Genomic DNA, 25,744 nt, shown 5'->3' with positions numbered 1-25,744 from the left:
AGTTGCGACAGACCTGGCGAATGTCGTCAACCGAGTATGGCAGATTACGTCAACGCACAAAATGAGCGAAACGCATCACCCCAGGATGGCACAGAGTGTCGTGCAAAGCGCGCACATCCTCCAAAGATATGAGGCCCGCACACGTTGCCGGCCGCGATAAGGCGTCGGCAACCAGGTTATCCCTCCCAGGGCGATATTTGATGGTGTAGCAGAAATCGGCGAGTTCGATGCGCCAGCAAGTGATTTTCTCATTCTTAATGTGTTGAGCATGCAGGGTGTCGTACATAAACGCAACGCTCTGTTGGTCCATGATAATTTGGAAGCATCGTCCGAGCAAATAGGGACGCCAACGCCGAATCGACTCGACGATCGCGTATGCTTCCTTTTCGACAGACGAATGTCTCTGCTCAGCGGAGGTGAGAGTTCGCGAAAAGAAAGCCACAGGGCGCCCCTCCCCCCCCCCCCCCGGGAGAGAGTCGCTGCTATCGCATGATACGATGCATCTCTTTCCAAAACGAAAGATTTGTTCTCGTCAACCGTCGCCTCAGCGGCACCAGCGATGTCGGACTTAAGGCCATGGAAAGCAGCCTTAGCATCAAGGCTCATGGGGAACGCTTCGTCGTCCACAAGTGGGCGGAGTTTCGCGGAGAAATTTCGTACCCACTTAGAATAATGGGCGAACAGCCCGAGAGCACGCTTCAGCGAAGCACTATCGCAGGGCTGGGCCATGTCGAGCAAGGGTTGCAGACGCTCCTTATCCGGAGCAACAGAGCCGTGGGTCACGGTGTACCCCAGAAGATCTATTGTGCGAGCGGAGTAACGGCACTTAGCCTCATTCATAGTTGAGCGATACCGCTGCGCGACCCTGAGGAAGCGCTTCAGATTAGCATCATGATGTTCCTGGTCATGCCCGCAAACCGTGAGATTGTCCAGATATTCAAAGATGTCGGTCAAGTCTCCTTAGCGATGAGGTCGTCCGTAGCCCTCTGAAAACACGCGACCCCGTTCGTGACCCTGAAAGGTAGCTGGGTGAACTGGTATAACCTTTGACCCAATTCAAACGCAGTATAGATACGGTCGGCCTCGGAGATGGGGATTTGATGAAACACACTACGCAGATCGAGAGTGCTATAGACCGAGTACTGGGCCACCTGTCGAACCAGGGAGTCCATTCCCGGTAGGGGGTAGGCGTCCAGCTGTGTAAATCGATTAATCGTCTGCGAATAGTCAATTACCATGCGTTTGCGATGCGCTTCACTTCGTACCACCAGAACTTGGGCCCGCCTTGGTGACCGACTAGGTTCTATGATACCTTCCTTTAATAGCTGGGCCGTTTCTTCCACAATGAATTGCGCGGCAGCTCGTGAGTAGCGTCGCCATTTAACCGCTACAGGTGTGTACAGTCCGTGGTCATATTGGGGAACAGCGACAGAGGCTCAATTTCCATCCCTGCAAGAGCGCACACAGCAAGCGTGTACAGTGCCACCAAATTCCATTTCCAACCGTCCATGTCGCTTGATAAAATCATGTCCTAGCAAAACGTCTGCACATAATCCTGGTAAGTCCATGAGATGCACATCCGGAAACATTCGTCCCTTAATCACAAGCTTCAATCGACATTCCCCTTTTGTGCTGAGCCTAAGCCCCTGAGAGGCCATAAAGATCCGACGTCTTGTCCCAATAATTGGCCATCCATGTTTTTGCACCAGTCGATAATCAACATAACTATCTGTGGAACCTGTATCGATCAAAGCATTCGCAAAAATTCCCTCGATCATAAGTGGAATTATAGCTCGAGCCAGGCCAGGTGGACCTGCAGTTATCGAGTCGTCTCGGCGAGGTGCTCGCACCTCGCGTGTGGATCCAACGCAAGCTAAAGTTTTCCATGCCATAGCAGTAGCTTGTAGTTCGTACGTGCAGCCTCCGGATGGCGTTCGTGTCACGCGCGGAGTTTCAAAGCCAGCTAAAGTTTTCCGTGCCATAGCAGTAGCTTGTAGTTCGTACGAGCAGCCTCCGGATGGCGCTCATGTCACGCACTGAGTTTCAGAGCCAACATTAGCCGTTCGGGTGGCCGATCCGGAAAGTTGGCAGGGGAGCGGAAGGATGCCGGCCAAGGACGGTCGCACCGCGTTCTGTCGTGTTTGCGCCACTTGTTTAGTCGGCGCGATGAATCTCACCAAGGTCGAGCGCACAGCCAGGGGCCCACGGGAAGGTGCGATCCTCATCAAAGTCGGGCGAGGCGCCCCGCGCTTCGCTCGGCCCGCTGGCCTGGCGATAAGCACATTCATCGTCGAGCGGGTTCGTTTGCCCCGCGACGTCGATCGGCAAACCTTTGGAAAATGACCTGCCTTTGTGCACAAATGACATGTCGCATCTCGAGCCGGCAAACAGACCTGAGATGTTTTCGGTTCCCGCAGAAATAGCACGTAGCATTACGTCCGGGCTTGGGTCTGGCAGCTGCTGCTGCCGCCATCAAGCCCAGTTCAAAATCCTCCTCGGGAGTGGCCGGGGTCTCCGAATCCGGAAGAGATGCTGTGGCTGCATCCGCGTCCTCGGCGGTCGCTCTCTCCGGTCGAGCTTGTCAAGATGTCTCCGCAGTGACGTATGGGTGTTCATACGCATCGGATTGTTCCCGTGCTTGGTTATAGACGTGAGCCAGCTGTAGTGCTTCAGCGAGTGTCAAGTCGGCTTCTTCAAGAAGTCTCTGTCTGACTACTGGGGATCTAAGTCCCGCGACGAAAGAATCGTGAACAAGATCATCACAAACTTGTTCATGTGTACGTACCTCCGGTGCACTCTCGGTCAGCAGACGTCGGAGCTCTTGTGCGAAGTGATCTAAAGTCTCCGTGGGCTGTTGTCTTCGTATTGCGAGCAGATGCCGGGAATAAACCGCGCTTTGTTTCTTAATGTAAATACGTTTCAGCTCTGCCACGGCTGCATCGAATGTCACGCATTGTTCGATCGTCCGGTACAAGTTGTGATGTACCTTTGTTTGTAGTACCTCTAATTTAATTCATTGGTGACGGCGGCTTCCTGAGCCTTGAATTGATTTATCCAAGGTTTTCAGCCAATGTGTCAGCTCCGCGCCCGCGTCCGCTGCTTTTGGGTCGGCTGCGAAGAGCGGCACCTGGATCATTCTGTGTCCCGCCATGTCACTCCCGTTCGCCTCTTGTTCTCGATTGGATGGCGAGACAAATTGTCATTAATTGTAATGAAAATCAGTTCCACAACTTTGACCTGGTAGTAGGTTTAATGACAATTTGATCTCTGGCAACATACTGTAAGAATACAATCATGCAATATATCAGGATCATGGAATCATGGAGAAAGTTCAGTAATATCAATCGATGCAAGCAAGCCTTGCAATCGGATAACACAGCAAGCAATCGGACAACACCAATTTATCGGTGTTAATCTTTCATACCTGTAAAAAATAGTCGAGTATTTCGTGCCACGCGGCCTAGTTGTTGAAGCTTCCGACCTTGAGGCTTGGTTCTCTCCGGGCATCCAAAGCGGTTGTTTTTTCATTCGTGTGTTTGTCAAATTTCAACTTGTTATTTTATCATCCATGCGTTATTGTTTGTTTATAGTTAGTTTTCGTTTGAATTTCCTGTAACTCGTAATTAATTAATCGTGTTCTGCTCCTCGTGTGCGGCCTTGGACCCCTGTCGGTGTTTCTTAACTTAAGTCCCCTACATCGTGTTTTGCTTGGCTCTTAGTTTTTTCCCTTAGTTTTAGTTTTGGCTCTTAGTTTTGCTTGGCTAACAACCCTAACCCTAACCCTAACCCTAACCCTAACCCTAACCCTAACCATGTGTGCTGTTGTCTCAGCCTGTACTTTCTGTCCAGGTGTGCTGTTCGCCCCGCCCCCATTATCTCCTTGCCATCCACCTTTTGCCCTGTTCATGTGACTCGTGGTGGTCCCTCTCGGCTCTCCCCCCATTGGTATTTTGTGCATATAAGATTGTTCACGGTTGTGTTGAAATATTATTTAAATATGTTTAACCTTTCCCCTTCAGTGCTTTATTCAGTGGTATATTACGACGCGGTTTTTCTTCCTATTTAAAAGGCTTTTCTCAATTTCCTCTCGAACTCATTCCACGTCAAAAAAAAGAAATTCAATCTCTTATACGTCTCCCTCACTACATGGTCTAAATTCACATTCATTCCACCCCTCCTCCATCGTTCTGAATCGGATTGCTAACTTGAAAATCCCAACAAACCCAATTTGTTATCAATGTTCGTCTTTCATTAATCATCCACTTTCTAAACTCCCCTCTTGCTCCTCCCCTGCAAATCCCCCCCCCCCTTGCACCTACACTCCTAAACTCCCCCCTTGCCCCTCCACTCCTGAACTCCCCCCTTGCCCCTCCACTCCTGAACTCCCCCCTTGCCCCTCCACTCCTAAACTCCCCCCTTGCCCCTCCACTCCTGAACTCCCCCCTTGCCCTTCCCCTCCTAAACTCCCCCCTTGCCCCTCCCCTCCAAATCCCCCCCTTGCCCCTCCACTCCTAAACTCCCACCTTGCCCCTCCCCTCCAAATCTCCCCCCTTGCCCCTACACTCCTAAACTCCCCCCTTGCCCCTCCACTCCTAAACTCCCCCCTTGCCCCTCCCCTCCTAAACTCCCCCCTTGCCTCTCCCCTCCTAAACTCCCCCCTCAATCCTCCCCTTCAAAACTCCCCCCCAACCCCTCCCATTCAAATCTCCCCCCATACCATTCCTCTCCAATTCTCCCTCCTCGCCCCTCCTCCTCAAAGCTGCCTCCTCCCCACTTCGTCTCCCTTCTATCTCATACCTCCACCCCCCCAACCTTCTACGTTCCTCTGCCCCCCCCCTCAAACAACCCCTCACTGTGCCTCATACCTTCACCATCAAACCTTTCATCCTCCTCATCCTTCCCTTTCTTGGAACTCTTCTGTAATCTCTGACACACTATCAACTGCTCTCCCTACCTCCCCCTCTCATCCTTCATCTTACCCAACTCCTCCCCTCCCCTGTCGTGTACCCGATGCTCCCCCTCTCTCTTCATTAACGGTATGGACCTCAAACATCCGGGGCCTTCGCTCAAACATGACTGATCTCTCCATACAGGTTGCTTCTGACAATCCAGACTTGATCTGCTTAACAGAGACTTTCCTCCTTCAAGATGTCTCTGATTCCTTAATATCTCTTCCTGGTTACTCCCTCCTCCGGTAAGATAGACCTGAGCCTCGTCCTGGTGGTGGGGTGGCTATCGTTATCAAAAACTCTCTTCCTCACTCTCCTTGCACTGCCCTCTCTCCTCCTCACCCCCAGGAGTACCTCTGGCTATGGCTTCCTCTCCGCTCCCACCTTTTGTTCATATGTGTTCTGTACCGTCCCCCAAACAGTGATGACTCCATTTACATTTCACTGTCTGACAACATGGACCAACTTCGATCCACTCATCCCAACTCTCTCTTCCTCATATATGGTGACTTCAACTGTCATCATGCCACCTGGTTGGGTGTGGGTTCCTCTCTCACCAGTCATGGCACCTCAGCAAAGGACTTCTGTGACTCACTGGGATGACACAATCTGTCAATTTCCCGACCCGGATCTCAGCCAATGGAGTATCTTCTCTTCTAGACTTGGTTATGACAAACTTCCCTGCTAATGTCTGCTGCTCTTCTTCTGCTCCAATCGGTTCTTCTGATCATGTGCTTGTCAAAGTGGACATCTCTCTGGCCATTCTCAGAGAGCCTCCTCAGTGTCGACGAGTCTGGCATTTCACTCAGGCCGACTGGGACGGTCTTCAAGCAGCCATCAATCGACTGGATTGGTCTCCCATCTCCACTGCCTCTGACATCAATTCTTCCTGGGAATTCTTCCAAAGCAAACTGCTCTCTCTCATGCACAGATTTATCCCATCTCGTCTTCAGTTGTCTTACCCTTCCTCCCGTCCATGGTACACTGAATCTTGTGGTGAGGCAGTTGCCCTGAAACAACTTGCCTTTGCCTCTTGGAAGGCTAATCCAACTGAAGGCAATCTCAGTTCCTTCAACCAAGCTCGGAACAAGTGTGTGTCTACCCTCAGGAGTGCCAGGAAGCACTATCTCTTCTCACTCAAGAATGAACTCTCAATCCTGTCTCCTTCCTCCAAATACTGGTGGCGTCTGGTCAAATCCGTTTCTGGTGTTTGTTCCCCCTCCATCCCCTCCCTTACCTCAAATGGCCACACAGTTGACATCGCACGTGACAAAGCCGAATACCTCAACTCTGTGTTTGCCTCAAAATCTTTAGTCCCAAACCCATCTCTCTCTGTTCCCACCTTTCCCAGTCGAACCCAACTGCTCCTGGACTCTGTGTCCTTCTCTCCTGACAAGGTGGAGGAGTTTTTGTCTGACCTCGACTCTGATTTTGCAACTGGACCAGACGACATCAGCCCACGGGTCCTAAAATCCTGCTCTGCCGCTCTATCTCACCCTCTCTCTGTTCTTTTCACCCTATCTTTTGCTCAAGGTCATCTGCCAACATCCTGGAAATCAGCAAACATTACCGCTTTACACAAAAAAGGTGCAAAAACAGATCCTTGCAACTACAGACCAATCAGCCTGCTCCCATTTATCAGCAAAGTCATGGAATCCATCATTACTTCGGATATGAAATCTTTCCTCTTCTCGAATGGCTTGATCTCTGATCATCAATTTGGTTTCAGACTAGGTCACTCTACTCTGGACATGCTGCTTCTGCTGTCTCAACAATGGATGGAGGTCCTCAATGCCAAATAGGAAATCAGAGCTGTCTCCCTTGACATATCATGTGCCTTCGATACGGTCTGGCACCCAGCTCTGCTCACCAAACTCTCCTCCTATGGTATCCATGGAAATCTCCATGCATGGCTTGCGGACTTCCTCTCTGGTTGTAGTCAACGTGTGGCCCTGAATGGATTTCGCTCATCTCCCCTTCCTGTTCAGGCTGGAGTTTCCCAAGGCAGTGTGCTGGGTCCTGTGCTTTTTCTGGTCTTTATCAATGATCTCACCGACTCTCTGGAAAATCCTCTCTATCTCTTTGCTGATGACTCCACTCTCTGCTGCTCCATTCCTCTTCCCTCAGATCGGCAGTCTGCAGACTCCTCACTCTCTGAAGACCTGGACAAAATCACAGACTGGTCACACAAGTGGAACATGTCTTTCAATCCTGACAAATCTCACACTCTTACTATGTCTCTCTGAAAAGATCGACTGGACAACCCTCCCATCTACTTTCTCAACAATCCTCTCCAAGAAGTTCTGTCGCTCAAGCTTTTGGGTCTCACTATCTACCATGATCTTTCTTGGGAAAACCACATTTCCAAGCTGGCCTCCAAAGCCAGTCGCCGACTGGGCATCCTCCGTCGTGCGAAGTCCTTCCTAGGCACACCTGAGCTCCTCACCACATACAAGGCTTTCATCCGCAGCTCAATGGAATACTGTTCTCCCCTATGGGCTGGTGCTCCTGCCTCACACCTAGCTCGGCTTCACGCTGTTGAAACCAAAGCTTTCAGAATCATTGGAATCTCCCACGATGAAGCTATCTCTGAGGGCCTTTCACTCACTCACCGCAGGCAGGTAGGTGGTCTTTCTGTCTCCTTCCTCCAAATACTGGAAGCGTCCTTGCTCCCCCAGCTCTCTGTGCTCTGTCCCCCAAATATTCCTACAGGTCGCACAAGATCTGCCAGCAACCTTCCGATGGTTAAACTGCCGAAATCTCGGCTCTCTGCTCACCTTCACTCTTTTATTCTTCTTTTCTCCCGCCTTTTGAACAAACTCCCACACTCCCTTCAATCCCACTCCTCCCTCCAGGTCTTTAAAACAGCTGTTCACCACCATCTCTTATCTTCCCTCATCCAAAACCTTGATCTTTTCTACCCCCACTAATTCACCCCAGATCCACCTTGTTTGAAATTCCAACTTCTTTCTTGGAAGTCCTGGCAGTGTCCATATGTTTTATACCTCTCCCGCCACCCCCCTTCCCATGCCTCCCCCCCCCCAAAGCCCTCTCCCTCCCACAGATCTCTCGATGTCTCCATGTCTGTCGGTCCCTGCTCTCAAATGTTGTGTTTGTGTCCTTCCCCCTCTCTCCCCATATTGTCTACCGCTCCCGATGTTATTTGTTTTATGATTCGGTTTGTCTTTCTGTGTGATTAATGTTCGCTCTTTCACGAGCCTCGATCTTGTATACGAAAAAAAAATCAAAAAAATCCTAGATTATCTATGGATACGCACCATTCGAGTCTACGCATCATGGATTAAATGTCACAGGAGTGTCTCGGAGCGAAGGTCGTCCGAGTTCTTATAGACGCTTCTCAGAGGTTAGAGAGAGTTCTCTCTCTCTTTCAGCAGTTCTCTCTCTAACCACTGAGAGGCGTCTTTAAGAACTCGGACGACCTTCGCTCCGAAACACTCCTGTGACAATTTAATCCATGACATGTAGACTCGAATGGTACGTATACGTAGTTAATCTAGGATTAAAAAAAAATAATTCTGGGTCCTGGGTTAGAGAGAGACACCTGGGTTCAACATAGATGCATTTTCATTACACAATGGACTACAAAATGTAATTGTTTCATGATATTTCTTATATTATATCACCTTTATCTATCAATATTGTTGAAATGAAGATCAAATAGCTGTATGTGGAAATATGTTGAAAAAGTCAAAACTTTACATGGGGTGTACTTACTTTTTCACGTGACTGTAACTCCTATTATGTGTATCGTTTTACATCCTTTTGGCCTCATGCTAATTATCCTATCAAGATATTTTTGCTGAAGCTGGGTGAAGTCTTCACAACCCATGTCCTGAAATCGCTGGACAAATGACATCATGTCCACTATCATGGCACTTTCCTGATCTGTAGATGGTAAATCGTCTAGTTCTTCCCAGTCTTTACCCATTGATGATTTGAACGCTGTGATATAATCAGCCTTGTTTCCTTTGCGCATTGCATATCCACAAGGATGGTCGTCATCTTGGTCGAATAGGGAACATGGGTAACTGGCCCATTCATGGGCAAAGGCATCCATTTTCTGTGATTCGTCGAGGTTTTGTGCAAAGCATAATGATCTCCCAACCCACCCTTCTTCAATGTGAAGTCGCTTCACCTTCAATGCGGCTATTGCAGGCTTTTCCCCCTTTTCGATGAATGCCTTGAGGTGAACCGGCACTATAGTGGGGCAACTTAGCATAACAATTGTGCATTTTGTGAGGAAAGCACCAAATTTGGCACACTAGTAGACTATCATATTCAGAAAAGATCTGGATATTGGGCCATCTCAGATTCAGAGATTTGATTTTTGCAAGATTTCGATTCGATTGGGATCGAAGAGAACACCTTCTTTGTCTTCTGTACAGTGAAGTTGCCAGCCCTGAATTATCTGGCTACATGCGGGTGCTTCATTGGGAGTGCAACCGTGTCCCTCAGTTGAACAGGGACCCACCTGGCATAGTGTGTGTGGTCTAAGGCATGGAACCATGGGACCAGTGCCGTCAGGGCATCAAGGTACATCGTGAATGAAGCCTGCTGCAGAGAACGTACGTAGACCAGTACCAACATCTCTAGTTCCAGCACAGTTGCCCAGTACTGAAAGTTGGGAATGTCTTCTCCTCTCTGGTGACACCCGTCTTCGAACTCAGGCAGGTCTTCTGCATCATCAGCATATGTCATACAGTGGCGTTCATACGCACGGTGTTGCAGGATGTGCAGTGCCGCTGCAGTGATTTGATGAGCTCTTCTAGTGCGGGTGACGTGGGCAGCTCGCAGGAAGGAGTCGGCCGTCCCTGGCGTTGCAATCTCAGCTTGCAAATCTGCAAATTCTGCAAATCTTGCAAAAATCAAATCTCTGAATCTGAGATGGCCCAATATCCAGATCTTTTCATAATATGATAGTCTACTAGTGTGCCAAATGTGGTGCTTTCCTCACAAAATGCACAATTGTTATGCTATATTTAGCTTAGCTGCCGGACTACTACCGTTTCTTAGTTGTTCTGTTCAGCATGGGCAAGTGCTTCAAGTCCCTTCTTCTTGGCTGATACTAGCTCTGTGGATGATGCAACATGGCCAGTAGCAATATTGGTTAGATCTTTTCCTTGGTTGTGACAGAATGGATGCATCATCTTCTCTTTGAATACAAGCTGGATCCGAGAAACTATCTCCCACTCTTTTGAGGCTGTCTCTTTTCCAGGAAACAACTCGTCCCTTGTCATGTTTGCCATTCGGAGTGTATGTTCAGAAATGGTGGTAAGCTCAGGCAATGCTTTCAGATATTTGTTGATGGCTGATTGGCTTTGGGAAATACCGGAGAACAATTTCGTTTTGGCATCCTTGTTATAGGTCTGTTCAAGCGCCATATCTGTCCAAACGCCATTATATTTGCCGTGGAAATATCCATGCATGGCTTGCGGACTTCCTCTCTGGTCGTAGTCAACGTTGTGGCCCTGAATGGATTTCTCTCATCTCCCCTTCCCGTTCAGGCTGGAGTTCCCCAAGGCAGTGTGCTGGGCCCTGTGCTTTTTCTGGTCTTTATCAATGATCTATCCGACTCTCTGGAAAATCCTCTGTATCTCTTTGCTGATGACTCCACTCTCTGCCGCTCCATGCCTCTTCCCTCAGATCGGCAGTCTGCAGCCTCCTCACTCTCTGAAGACCTGGACAAAATCACAGACTGGTCAAACATGTGGAACATGTCTTTCAATCCTGACAAATCTCACACTCTTACTATGTCTCTCCGAAAAGATCGACTGGACAACCCTCCCATCTACTTTCTCAACAATCCTCTCCAAGAAGTTCTGTCGCTCAAGCTTTTGGGTCTCACCATCTGCCATGATCTTTCTTGGGAAAACCACATTTCCAAGCTGGCCTCCAAAGCCAGTCGCCGACTGGGCATCCTCCGTCGTGCGAAGTCCTTCCTAGGCACACCTGAGCTCCTCACCACATACAAGGCTTTCATCCGCAGCTCAATGGAATACTGTTCTCCCCTCTGAGCTGGTGCTCCTGCCTCACACCTTGCTCGGCTTCACGCTGTTGAGGCCAAAGCTTTCAGAATCATTGGAATCTCCTGCGATGTAGTCAACGCCGAGGGCCTTTCACTCACTCACCGCAGGCAGGTTGGTGGTCTTTCTGTCTTCTACCGACTCCTCTCCAGCCTTGCTCCCCCAGCTTTCTCTGGGCTCTGTCCCCCAAATATTCCTACAGGTCGCACAAGATCTGCCAGCCACCCTCTGATGGTTAAACTGCCGAAATCGGCAGTCTGCAGTCGAACTCTCGCGAGATCACGGCGAGGTCACGTCTTTTCGAAGCTGCTCCATGCGCTCACGCTTTCGAAGCTAAGTGATATTTCTCAATTGTGTTTTTGTCGAGACTGTATCTATCTTTCGGTGTATGTACCTACAGCGTATCTTTTGGAAAATTTTCGGTGCTAATTTTTCGTTCATGTATACACAATCGTCGGTTAATGGTATCGAGTATTCTGCGGCCTAGTACTCGTAGGCTTAGACTACCGTACCGTCTCAGACCTTGTGGTTTTGTTTTTCTCTCAGCGATTCGTCGAATGCGCTGAAATTATTTTCGTTCTCTGTTTCGTACCAGTCGTTCACCCCGTACCTCCTTGTTTAATATCTGTACTCACAAAAACAAAAACAAAAAAACCCAAAAAAATATTTCCTTCCCAGGTCTTATTCGTTTATTTGTTGTTCTTTTTGTTCGTTCGTTCTTCGTTCGCGATCACGCGGTTAGAAATGTATAATCTCTCCCCTGAACAACTATTTTCTCTCATATATTATAACACCCTTTTCTTCTTTTCCTACAAAAGGATGCTTTCGTCTTGCTCACCAAATCTATTCATTCCAAAAAATATATATAATACCATCTCTTACAGTTCCTCCTTTCTACATTCCCTAAACTATCCAGAACTCCATCCCTCCTCCAGTGTCCTCAAACGTATTTTTGACTCGAAGGTCTCAAACTCATTTTGCAAAAAATGTTCGTTTCCCATGAATCGTACACTTTTCAAAATCCAATCTCACCCCTCCCCTCCAAATCCTCCCCATCACCCATCCCTTTCAAATCTCCCCCCTTGCCCCTTCCCTCCCCTCCCTCCTAAACTCCCCCCACACCCCTCCCCTCCGAGACTCTCCCTCGCTCCTCCCCTCCTAGACTCCCCTCTCACCCCTCCTCCTCAAAGCATCCTCCCTGCTTCTTCCTCCTTCCAACTTTCACCTTCATCTCCCCAAACCTCCTGCCTTGCTCTTCCCCCTCCTCAAATAACACCTCACTGTGCCTCACCCAATCTCCATCAAACCTTTTGTCTGCCCCATTCTTCCCTTTCTCCAAGCTATTCTGAAACTCTGACACACCTTCAACAGCTCTCCCTACCTCTTCCTCCACTTCCACATCTTACCCTACCCCTCTCCCCCCCCCCTGTTCTGGACCCGATGCTCCCCCTTCCTCTTCATTAACGGTATGGACCTCAAACATCCGGGGCCTTCGCTCAAACTTGACTGACCTCTCCATACAGGTTGCTTCTGACAAACCAGATGTGATCTGCTTAACAGAAACTTTCCTCCTTCATGATGTCTCTGATGCCTTGGTATCTCTCCCAGGTTACTCCCTCCTCCGGTATGATAGACCTGAGCCTCGTCCTGGAGGTGGGGTTGCTATCTTTATAAAAAACTCTCTTCCTCACTCGCCCTCCACTGCCCTCTCTCCACCTCACCCCCAGGAATACCTTTGGCTACGGCTTCCCCTTCGCTCCCACCTTTTGTTCATATGTGTGTTGTACCGTCCACCAATCAGCGATGACTCCATCTACATCTCACTGTCTGATAATATGGACCAACTTCTATCTACCCATCCCAACTCTCTCTTCCTCATATGTGGTGATTTCAATTGTCACCATGCCAGTTGGCTGGGTGTGGGTACCTCTCTCACCAGCCATGGCTCTTCAGCAAAGGACTTCTGCGACTCACTGGGACTGACATAATCTGTCAATTTCCCGACCCGGATCTCAGTCAACGGAGCATCTTCTCTTCTGGATTTGGTTATGACAAACTTCCCTGAAAATGTCTGCTGCTCTTCTTCTGCTCCAATCGGCTCATCTGATCATGTGCTTGTCAAAGTGGACATCTCTCTGACCATTCTCAGAGAGCCTCCTCAGCGTTGACGAGTCTGGCATTTCACTCAGGCCAACTGGCACGGTCTTCAAGCAGCCATCAATCATCTGGACTGGTCTCCCATCTCTACCGCCTCTGACATCAACTCATCCTGGGAATTCTTTCAAAGTAAATTGCTCTCTCTCATGCACAGATTTATACCATCTCGTCTTCAGTTGTCATACCCTTCCTCCCGTCCATGGTACACGGAATCCTGTGGTGAGGCTGTTGCCCTGAAACAACTTGCTTTCGTCTCCTGGAAAGCAAATCCAACGGAAGGAAATCTCATTTCCTTTCACAAAGCCCGAAACAAGTGTGTGTCCACCCTCAGGAGAGCCAGGAAACAATATCTCACCATTCTCAAGACCGAACTCTCTTATCCGTCTCCCTCTTCCAAATCCTGGTGGCGTCTGGTCAAATCTGTTTCTGGTGTTTGTTCCCCCTCCATCCCCTCCCTCACCTCAAACGGCTTAACGGCTGACTCCGCACGTGAAAAAGCTGAATGCCTCAACTCTGTGTTTGCCTCTAAAGCTTGTGTCCCAAACCCATCCCTCTCTGTACCCACCGTCCCCAGTCGTACCCAGCTGCTCCTGGACTCTGTGTCCTTTCCTCCTGACAAGGTGGAAAAGTTTCTGTCAACCCTCGACTCTGATTCTGCAACTGGTCCTGACGGCATCAGCCCACGGGTCCTAAAATCATGTTCTTCTGCTCTTTCACTCCCTCTTTCTGTTCTCTTCACCCTCTCTTTTGCTCAAGGTCATCTGCCATCTGCTTGGAAATCAGCCAACATCACCGCTTTGCACAAAAAAGGTGCAAAAACAGATCCCAGCAACTACAGACCAATCAGCCTTCTCCCAATTATCAGCAAAGTCATGGAATCCATCATTGCTTCAGATATTAAATCTTTCCTCTTCTCCAATGGCTTGATCTCTGATCATCAATTTGGTTTCAGACCTGGTCACTCTAATCTGGACATGCTGCTTCTGCTTTCTCAACAATGGATGGAGGTCCTCAACACCAAACAGGAAATTAGAGCTGTCTCCCTTGACATTTCACGTGCCTTCGATACGGTCTGGCACCCTGCTCTGCTCTCCAAACTCTCCTCCTTTGGTATCCATGGAAATCTCCACGCATGGCTGGCGGACTTCCTCTCTGGTCGTCGTCAACGTGTGGCCCTGAATGGGTTTCTCTCATCTCCTCTTCCTGTTCAGGCTGGAGTTCCCCAAGGTAGTGTTCTGGGCCCTGTGCTTTTTCTGGTCTTCATCAATGATCTCTCTGACTCTCTTGAAAATCCTCTCTATCTCTTTGCTGACGACTCTACTCTCTGTCGCTCCATTCCTCATCCCTCAGATCGGCAGTCTGCAGCCTCCTCACTCTCTGCAGACCTGGACAAAATCACAGACTGGTCAAACAAGTGGAACATGTCTTTCAATCCTGACAAATCTCACACTCTTACAATGTCTCTCCGAAAGGACCGACTGGACAACCCTCCCATCTACTTTCTCAACAATCCTCTCCAAGAAGTTCTGTCGCTCAAGCTTTTGGGTCTCACTATCTGCCATGATCTTTCTTGGGAAAACCACATTTCCAAGCTGGCCTCCAAAGCCAGTCGCCGACTGGGCATCCTCCATCGTGCGAAATCCTTCCTTGGCACACCTGAGCTCCTCACCACATACAAGGCTTTCATCCGCAGCTCAATGGAATACTGTTCCCCCCTCTGAGCTGGTGCTCCTGCCTCACACCTTGCTCGGCTTCACGCTGTTGAGGCCAAAGCTTTCAGAATCATTGGAATCTCCTGCGATGTAGTCAACGCCGAGGGCCTTTCACTCACTCACCGCAGGCAGGTTGGTGGTCTTTCTGTCTTCTACCGACTCCTCTCCGGCCTTGCTCCCCCAGCTCTCTCTGTGCTCTGTCCCCCCAATATTCCTTCAGGTCGCACAAGATCTGCCTGCAACCCTCTTATGGTTAAACTGCCAATGTCTAGGCTCTCTGCTCACCTTCACTCTTTCATTCCCCTTTTCTCCCGCCTCTGGAACAAACTCCCCCACTCCCTTCAATCCCACTCCTCCCTCCAGGTCTTTAAAACAGCTGTTCACCACCATCTCTTATCTTCCCCCATCGAAAACCTTGATCTTTTCTACCCCCGGTAATTCACCCCAGAGTCCTTGCAGTGTTCATATGTTTTAATCCTCTCCCACCTCCCCCAAAGTCCTCCCGATGTCCCTGCTCTCAAATGTTGTGTTTGTGTCCTTCCCCTTCTTCCCCTTCTCTTTTGTGTCCTCCCCCCTCTCTCCCCATCTTGTCTGCCGCTCCCCTTGTTTTTTGTGTTTTGTGTGTCGGTTTGTCTTTCTGTGTGATTAATGTTCGCTCTTTCACGAGCCTCGATCTTGTATACAAAAAAAAATAAAAATAAAAATTAAAAAATTAAAAAAAAAATCTCTTTGCCTAACCACAAAGTTTCCTCTTCTGAATTTAGCTTCAACACTTCCTGGTAGATGTTTCATGGCCTGGATGTAATGCGGGAGACATGAAACATACTTGTGATGACCAGCAGCAACTAAGTATGGAAGCATTTACTCAACTGTTGTGATGTGGAGATTCCAGTTCCCAGTTCTTTCGGCATGTACATATTTTCTCAGAATGTTGACCATTTCAAGGTACATCAGCCACAGTTTGGTGGTTGGGGTAGTATCTGACCTGAGAAATTCCAGCATCTTTGCTTTCACCAAGCTCATACCATCCTCAGCTTCTTTGCATGCCCTTTGAACCTGCTCTGGACTAGTGTGGACCTTGAAATTGTTGATAGCATCGTTGATAGCATACATTATCAGACACCTGAGAAATGTACAGTGTGGTTTCATGCATTGAAGTACAGTATCATGAAAGGTCATGCAATGCCCTAATTATTATATCTTTCTTTAATATTAATTACAAACAAATCTTGAAACTACTTACCTCCTAGTGTTTGATAAGTATAAACAACATACTTTGGTTTGTTTTCGAACGGATGAGGGTTTCTCGGCATGCACCAATCAACTCATTTTCCATGTGACATTTTTTAATTTTCACTTGAAACATGTTTCCAAGGAAGGAGATTAGCATCTTCAATTCCTGAAGAGCCCTTTGTTTTATGAAAGTATGGTGGCCCGTTAGGCTCATTCTTCAAAGACAGCTACGGTGCAGGAAAAGGAATTGTATTTAAATGGTTAACTAGATACTAAAATGGGCTTTGGCATGGGATATTGTATAAAGTATAATAATTAACATAGTTCATCCCTCACCTGAATGCATTATAAAGTATTTGAATTTTATGCAAAGGGCGAAAAGGGGTTAATATTGTCATACAAAGGGTTAAAAGAGGCATTTAGCACTTATCGATTAATTAAATCATTAAGATACCCTGGTTTGGTTTTCTTCCCTGCTTCAAAATCAACTTTGTAGCATTATTCTAAAAATATCTCAAAATCCCCATTTTTTTTACCATTTTCTCAAAATTTGTCTTTGAAACAGGAGGGGTTAATACCGTAACGCCATTATATTTGCAAAGTTTCTGATATGAAAAACTTCCTAGATATTCCCTCTAAAATATGAGTCAGTTTTCTTTTTTAAATCTCTTTGCATTTTTGGATATTAACCCTTTTACTACAAGGGTACCCCATTTTCACTTCCCCTTCAACTTCGTGACCTTTTGACCTCTAATGGCGTCATCGGTGACGTCATCAAAATTTGCATACCACCAATTTGTAGCCTGGCCCAAGACTTTTCTAATGATATCCAACACAATTCGTTTTATTAATCATAAATTATTTTTTTTTTAAAGCATTTTTATTTCACCTACCCATAATTTTTGGCTCTACTCAAATCGGGACGCAAGTTCAGATTCAAGCCCATACCATGAGTTCGCAAGAAGATCGGTCGAGTTAACAAATCATTTAATGTGAGGAATGTATAGACCTACCCAAAAACATATAAGAAAAAAGTATACCATGTTTGACCACCTCCTTCAGAATTTTGGGTCGATGGATCCCCTACTAAGTGCGATAATTAATTCCATGCCCACTCTAGGAGACTCTTCTTCTTCACGTAATAACTTCTCGCTTCCAGACCGTACATCCAATCATCTTTAAATTTTGTACACATGTTACACTTCGTTACCTCTACTGTAATTTAAGTTTCACGTCGATCAATGAAGTGGTTCAAGAGTTATAATTTTTAAAAAATATTTTAGTTTAATCATTTATAACTGCCAAACCACGTAACCTATTGCAAATTCCAAAAGGTGGTTTTAGCATATTGATATGCTGAACACATCTGTGAAGTTTGCCCTCGATAGAATTAGGGTTAGACCCTAACCAAGCAATACATAAAGCACAAGACCAACCAATATACTTGAAAAATCTTGCATTTTGCAAGTAACAGACAGACTGGAACAGAGTATTATCGTAATGGATAGTTTCATTTTATTCTGTTATTAACCCTGAAAGATGCACATAAATTGGTTGCCGTTTCTGTGTCTGATTGACTCTGCACTTACACCCAAGAGAAACCCACCCCTCCCCTTTTCCCGCGAGCATGAAGTGAAAAACAGTGTTCAGCAATTAGTTCACATTATCTGTCTATCCACAGACATCATTTTATGATCCAGGAACTAGTTATTTTTAATTGAATTTTGTACTTTGAACACTGAAGAACCTGAATCGTAAAACGAACTGACAGTATAGTTGGACTTTGGCTCTGAATTTGGTGAATTTTAAGGAATGTCATCCTGATCATGCATGCACAGAGAGAAACTAGAACGGCACTCAATGAAGTGCATACCTCTGCCAGGCTGAATAGTTTATGTTTTGTATCCACTGATAGGCCGGATCTGGATTCTAACCTTAGCCAAAATCTAACCGGCTTGTTCTTGTCACCTAATCAACTTGTCAACCAAGTTTAGTCACAACTTCGCCACAACCTTTTTTGAATATCAGGCTGTATCACATGCACTCACGCTCTCAGCTTGAAATTCAGACAAATTTGTGGCTCGGAGGAAATATCAACCATACTCAGAAAAGCAAATCGAGAGTTTAAAAGACCCTTCCCATGCTCTCTTTGTAAGACTGCATGGGTAACGTGTTCTATGAACTCTCTCGTTTGTGTTATATTAAATTTTCTACACACTAGTAATTTTTGTTGTTCTTCTTCCTCTTTGTTTAGCATGTTGAGATTTCATTGAAAATGTGAAGAACCAGTGACACAGCATATTAAATAAATTATCAAATTTATTCATTGGTTTATTAAATAACCTTTCACTCTTCCTTGTGATTGTGAATAACGTTGTTTTCTCTCACAGGTTCAACATCTATAGCTTTCAAAGTGTTATGACAATGATTTATGCAGTTGATGAAATTAACAGAAACTCCTCTATTCTTCCCAATACATCACTTGGATACGTAATTTATGATTCTTGTTTTAACATGCAGAAGACCCTAACTGCTGCACTCAGCTTCCTTGGGCAGAAGTTCAGTGAAGATCTTCATGAAGTTTGTCCAATCCATGCTGTTATTGGAGAATCTGGTTCACAGCATTCATTAACAATTGCTCGTTTCTTCGCTCTCTTTTTAATTCCACAAGTAAGACTATTTATTAAAAGATAATTTTTTCATTTTCCTTTCATTGTGATTTATGTTATAATTATCAGTATTGTAGAGTTTTAGGAATTTAAAGCTTCTTACCATAAACTGTTTTGATTCAGATAAGCTACTTTGCCTCATGTCGGTGCTTGAGTGATAAACAACAATTCCCTTCATTTTTGCGAACTATGCCGAGCGATGCGTTCCAGTCAATCGCCATAGCAAGGATGGTTCTCCACTTTGGCTGGATTTACATCGGTACGATTCAGAATAACGATGACTATGGGAGAGAAGGTATTGCACAATTTATTGTTGAATCAGAGGATTATGGATTATGTTTTGCCTTTCAAGAAGTTCTGCCGCAAAAAGAGGACGAAAATGAAATTAAACGTCTTGGTAAATCAACATATGATCAGATCCCACAATTGTTGAAAGAGATACGTATATTGTAATCACCAGAAAGATTCCTCTCATTATTTAAAAAAGACAAAAAGTAATTTGACATCGGAGTTAAATACAATTGAATCTTCAAAGCATATTTTTGTAGCACATTTGCAAATAGTTGCAGATCAAATACTTCATGCTTTTTCATAAATTGACAGTTCAAAGGAATAACAAAGATGTGAATCAACATAATTGAAATTCTGTTTGTTATTCCAGATGTAATTGAATAATAATGATATGCAATGCATACAACTGTTTGATCTGTTTTATTGAATGTCATTTTATTCTGATGATTTTTTTTGGATCAATCAGCAGAGGAGATTGCAAATACTAAAGCAAAAGTCATCTTGGCTTTTACTTCTGCATCCGCTTTTACACCAATCATAGGAGAAATGTTACGGAGAAATATAACAAAGAAACAATGGATCGCAAGTGAAAGTTGGATCGATTCCTCAGTCATTTCAGCCCAGAATACCATCAATATGTTTCAAGGCACAATTGGTTTTGCTTTAAGCCGGGGACACATTCCGGGTCTCCATGACTTCCTCATCAATCTCCGACCAAGGATTCTGAATGTGATTACATTTACAAGTATTAAAGTAAAACTATATGCACTTTCTTCCCTAAATAATAATATGAACACTAAAAATTGTTTTATTCATCTGGATGTGAAGGATCATTCAACTATTTTTTTATTTTTTTTGTATACTGAATCGAGGCTCGTGAAAGAGCTGACAACCGCAAGGGAAAGACAGCACAGGGGGACCACGAGGGAAAGACAGCACAGGGGGACCACGAGGGCAAGACAGCACAGGGGGACCACGACGGAAAGTCAGTACAGGGGGACCACGAGGGAAAGACAGCACAGGGGGACCATGAGGGAAAGACAGTACAGGGGGACCGCGAGGGAAAGACAGTACAGGGGGACCACGAGGGAAAGACAGCACAGGGGGACCACGAGGGAAAGACAGCACAGGGGGACCACGACGGAAAGACAGCACAGGGGGACCACGACGGAAAGACAGCACAAGGGGACCACGAGGGAAAGACAGTACAGGGGGACCACGAGGGAAAGACAGTACAGGGGGACCACGAGGGAAAGACAGCACAGGGGGACCACGAGGGAAAGACAGCACAGGGGGACCACGAGGGAAAGACAGCACAGGGGAACCACGAGGGAAAGACAGTACAGGGGGACCACGAGGGAAAGACAGCACAGGGGGACCGCGAGGGAAAGACAGTACAGGGGGACTACGAGGGAAAGACAGCACAGGGGGACCACGAGGGAAAGACAGTACAGGGGGACCACGAGGGAAAGACAGTACAGGGGGACCACGAGGGAAAGACAGCACAGGGGGACCGCAATATTGCAATAAATCAAGAACATTTGTAAGAAATATTAATAGAGTTTACAATGCAATGACTAATAATAACGATACAATTAATTAGGGTTGTTGATTTGTTCAACACAAGTTTGTTATTTATTAATCGATTGTTTCTTGTCTGTATCAATCAAGCAGATAAATCAACAAAATTTAAATGAAAAGCAAATGAACAAAAAGTTCACTCTTAATGAAACAGTTTTCATAATAATGAATCTCGAATCGACTGATTCAGACATGCTTCATTCCAAAACCAAGCTTGTGTATTGGAAGGAAAATGCATCAGTGAACATATTTTTGTTGGAATTTTGGGAACAGACGTTCGGTTGCACGTGGAGTTCAAATGATGAGACTTCACAATTGTGCACAGGAAGTGAAAATTTGGAAGCAGCTGATACTTTGCTCACTGATGTATCTCGTCTCCGAGTCACTTACAACACGTACATGGCTGTGTATGCGATCGCAAATGCTTTGCATAATCTTCAGTCTTGTGTACAAATGGAAGGCATTTTATTAAATATTACTTGTGGAGATATTCCGAGATTTGAACCCTGGCAGGTGAGAGTTCTGTCGGATCAAACTGATTTGTTTTGCTGTGTTCATATGAACTTCTTTTTTTTTTCCTGAAAGTCTTTCCTTTTCCTCTCTCCCCTCTTGTCTCCAGCTTCCTTTATTATATGTTCTATGTATTAGCTCTTACACGATCCTTGAGTTAGTATTAAAAAAGAATGGAGTTTTGCTGGTGAAGTTTTTGGATCCGGATTTATCGTGTTTTATGTTGTGTCTTTGGCTAGGTGTTGCTATATATCTCAAGCAATATTTCATGTTAATTCTTACACTATGCTCTATCTTGAGTTTGTTTCCTATTGTTCAAGGCCTGACACGGCCTCACCTCAGATATAAAGTGTGAAAAAATTTGTCCCCGTGTTCCTCGTGTTTCTTTCTTCCAGGGTATCTCACTTCTACCTCCACCACATTATACAATTTCCTCTCCTCACTTCAAAAAAAACAACAACTATGTTTCACTCCTTAACAATTCTCATTTAGACTTGAATTTCCTTCTACGTCCTTCTGTTTCACCCTCTCCCTCCCCCCCCCCCCCCCACCCCTGCTATTTTCTCAATATATCCAAACTGAATCTTCCTTTTTTTATATACAAAGACTTTTTCTTCCTTTAAAAGCTTTTAAAATCATTTCTAGATTACATTTCACTTATGGGATGATATCTCCTTCAGAAATGTTAAACGTACTTTTCTTCTTCACCACACATCATTTCTCTTCTTCTTCTTCTTCACGATTTTTTCCCCAAAACTGTTCGTCAGCTAAGCGCTTGCTTGGCGCCTTTTCCCCGCACCCTCCCACACATACCGCCACAAGTTTATCTGTGCCTTCAACAAAGTATCTTACCTCCCATCCCATGATCTTTGTCATCATTTGTCAAAGTTGAATTTGAAATCAGCCTAAGCATAAACCCCCACCATGCCCACTCAAAGCTTAATGTTCCCCCTTTCTGCATCCCTCCGCATCCAACCCTCTCAATGCTTCCTCCTCATCCCACCCTGTAAATGCTTCCCCCTCATCCATTCCTCTCAAACCATCCCCTACATCCCACTCACACAAACTTTCCCCCACACCCCACACACTAAAACCTTTCCCTAAACCCCACACACACAACCCACCCCTCCAACAAAGCTTCACCTTCCTCCCCGCAAAGCGTCCGTCCTATCATGCACCCACCAATGCCTCCTCCCCTATCTCTAACTGTGTGGACCTCGAATCTTTATTATAATAGAGCAAAAGTATATGATTATGTCGTTATGTTTACATGCAACGAAAACGTCTTCTTCTTCTTCAAATACAATTAACACCCTCTTAATTAACCCTCTTAATTTTGAGTTTCCGGTTCCTCGGGTGAGTGAAGCGTACTTCGAGCTCTCCACGGCATCGAAGTTTAAGTGTTTTCCCATTCTTGTCTTTGTCAAATTTCCACTGGTTATTTTGCTGTGTATGTGTTATTGTATGTTTCTGGTTGGTATTGGTTTGTAATTCGTACAAACTTGTGTGTAGTTAATCGTTTTCTGAGTCGTACCTCGTGCGCGGCCTGGTAACTTGGGGCTTCCCTCCCCCGTCGGTGTTTTGTCGGTTTGGGTTATTTCCTCCGCTGCATTGCTTGTTTCTTTTATTTTATTTTCTCCCCCTCACCTCACCTCCCTAGACCAAGAATTCTATATTGATTCTTTCTCCCCTCCTGGACACGTTTGTTCGCTCTCCTCCTCGTCTCGGCTTGTGCCCCGCCCCCTGTATCTCGTTTCTCTCCCGCCTCTGCTCCTTCCTTCTCAAATCCACGTTCTCGCTTGGAGACTTTTCCCAGATTGTTTTTCATGGTTTTCATGTTTCTGTTTGGATATTGTTGGAATATGTTTAAACTGCAGCCGTGATGCTGACGCCCCCCCCCCCCCCCACACAGAATTTCCATGTTTTAAACGTTTCCCAGTGTGTACCCTGGTCAGAATAGGTACACCGTATCCCTGCGTGTCGTAAGAGACGACTAAGAGGGTTGGCGTCAGGAAGGGCATCCGGCCATAAAAAACATTGCCTCAAAAAGAGAACCATGACAATTACAACTACATATTGGCAGGGTGCAGCCCGAAGTGGAGATCGGTTTCTGAGGTTTGGGACATGGAATGTAGGGACAATGACAGGGAGATCAGGAGAAGTGGTGGAAGTATTGGTCAGAAGAAGAGTGGACATATGTTGTGTGCAAGAGACGAGATGGAAGGGAAGTGGTGTGAGAATGGTGAAGGGTAGGCAGGGACAGAAATACAAGTTTGTGTGGCAAGGGTGCCCGGAGGGCGTGAATGGTGTTGGTGTCCTGTTTTCTGAGGAGTTTGTAGACAGTGTGGTGAGTGTGACTAGAGTGAGTGATAGGTTGATGATGGTGAAAATGATGATTGGAAAGCTCTTGGTGAACGTCATCTCGGGATATGCTCCGCAGGTTGGTCGAAGCAATGAAGAGAAGGACAAGCTCTGGTGTGCGATAGAGAAGCTGATGGAAAACGTGAAAGATGAAGAAGTTGTTGTGGTGGGAGGAGACCTGAATGGACATGTGGGAAGGGAGTATGGATGGTTTTGAGGGAGTTCATGGGGGTTACGGATATGGTGTGAGAAATGGAGAAGGTGAAAGGATTTTGGAGTTTGCTGATGGAGCTGATTTGTTGATTTGTAATACTCAGTTCCAGAAAGAGGATAATAAGCTTGTTACATACACGTCAGGTGGGTCGACGACAACCGTTGACTACCTGATGGTGCGTAGGCGAGATAGGGGGCACCTCCGGGACACAAAGGTGATCCCGGGGGAGGAGGCTGTTTCACAGCACCACTTGGTTGTCTGCGACATAAAAATGAAAGGTGCGAGGAGAGCTCGGCGGGTGAAGTACCAACCAAGAATGAAGGTGTGGAGGTTGAAAGAGGTGACAGTAAGGGAGGCATTAAAAGAGAGGCTGAGTAGGGTAGAGGATGATGTGGTTGAGCTTGAAAGTGGTTGGATGTCAATGAAAGCTAGTCTGTTGGGAGCCGTTGGTGAGGTATGTGGATGGACAAAACGACCACCGAGGCACTTGGAAACATGGTGGTGGGATGATGAAGTTGAAAAGAGGATTGACGAGAAGAGGAAGAAGTTCAACGAGTGGCAGAAGGCGAAGGGTACGGGAGCAGAAACAGCAGAGCATGAAAGTTATAAGTTGTTGTGAGTTATAAGCATGAAAGTTGACCCGACTTCCGGGTTCGGTTGCGAGAGGACGCTGGCGTTGCATATTCGCCGCTTCTCCGACTGGATGGATGTACAGGGTCCGCTTCTACCTTTCTGACCTGACATCTCACACCTGTCCTGCCTTTTCACACCCGCACGTGCCGCGTGTTCTCCGGCTGGATAACGGAATCTGCTTTTGATGGTACGGAATACGGAATTCGAAAGGCCCGCTCCCGTTGTTTGTGGCCGTGGCCTTGTTTGCCGGTGGCCTTGTGGCCTTGTTTGCCGCTGTGGTCTTGATTAGCGGCTGCAGTCGTTTGCCGCTGCGTTTGCCGCTGCGTTTGCCGCTGCGTTTGCCGCTTTGCCTCCTCGACCTTGGCCTCGTACTCGTCCCTTCGCTCCTGCCTGGCATGGCTCTGAAGTACTCCGCCGCAAGGCTTCTTCTGCTCAATACCCGCTCCACCCCATCATGCATCTCTGCCATCAAATCAAATGGACTCCTCCGACGACCCAGGTACATTCACCGTGGCTCCGGTCGCAAGTTTGTTTATTCGCAATCAGGTCACTCCATCCCCGTCCTCTGGTCGGCTCAGCGCACTCTCACTCTTCGTCCCAGCGCACCTGGTCACAGCAACCCACACGATCGCACCTCTTGCCTACGAACCCTGGCTAAATCACCTGAATTCATCCCTGCTGTTCAAAACAACATCAAGCTCACCCTGTTCAACACCCGGTCCCTCAACAATAAATGCCTCATCCTGAACGAATACATCCTGGATAACAAACTGGACTTTCTCTGTCTCACCGAAACCTGGCAACAACCTCTGGACTACTACACACTCAACCTCACCACACCCAGTGGATATTCCTACGTCAATAAACCACGCTCGGAGGGCCGAGGTGGTGGAATTGCCGTTATCCACCGTCAAGACATCAAGACCAACCTCATCTCCATCTCATCTGCTCCATCATTTGAACACCTGGCTTTAAAACTCTCTGGTCACACGCAGTCAGTCATGGCTGTCGTCTACCGCCCTCCCAAACCACACCCATCATTCCTGTCTGACTTCTCCTACTTTCTGACCCAGCTATGTTCCCTCTCCCCCTCAATCCTCCTCCTTGGTGATTTCAATATCCACATGGACTCCACTGACTCCACAATAACCACTGACTTCACTGATTTACTCACCTGCTTTAACCTCACTCAACATGTCGACTTTCCTACCCATATCCGTGGTCACATTTTGGACCTTGTCTGCTCCACTGGATTAAATTTGCACCATCTCTATGGCTCCGACCTCACCCTCTCTGACCACTTAGCCATCACTCTGACCATCAACATCCCCGCCCCAACACCAAGGCATTATCGCACAATCAACTTCCGTAAGCTAAACGCTCTTTCACC

This window comes from Myxine glutinosa, chromosome 3 (genome assembly GCF_964187855.1).
Source record: "Myxine glutinosa chromosome 3, kmMyxGlut1.1, whole genome shotgun sequence".
Lineage (NCBI taxonomy): Eukaryota > Metazoa > Chordata > Myxini > Myxiniformes > Myxinidae > Myxine > Myxine glutinosa.
This window is presented reverse-complemented; position numbering follows the sequence as displayed.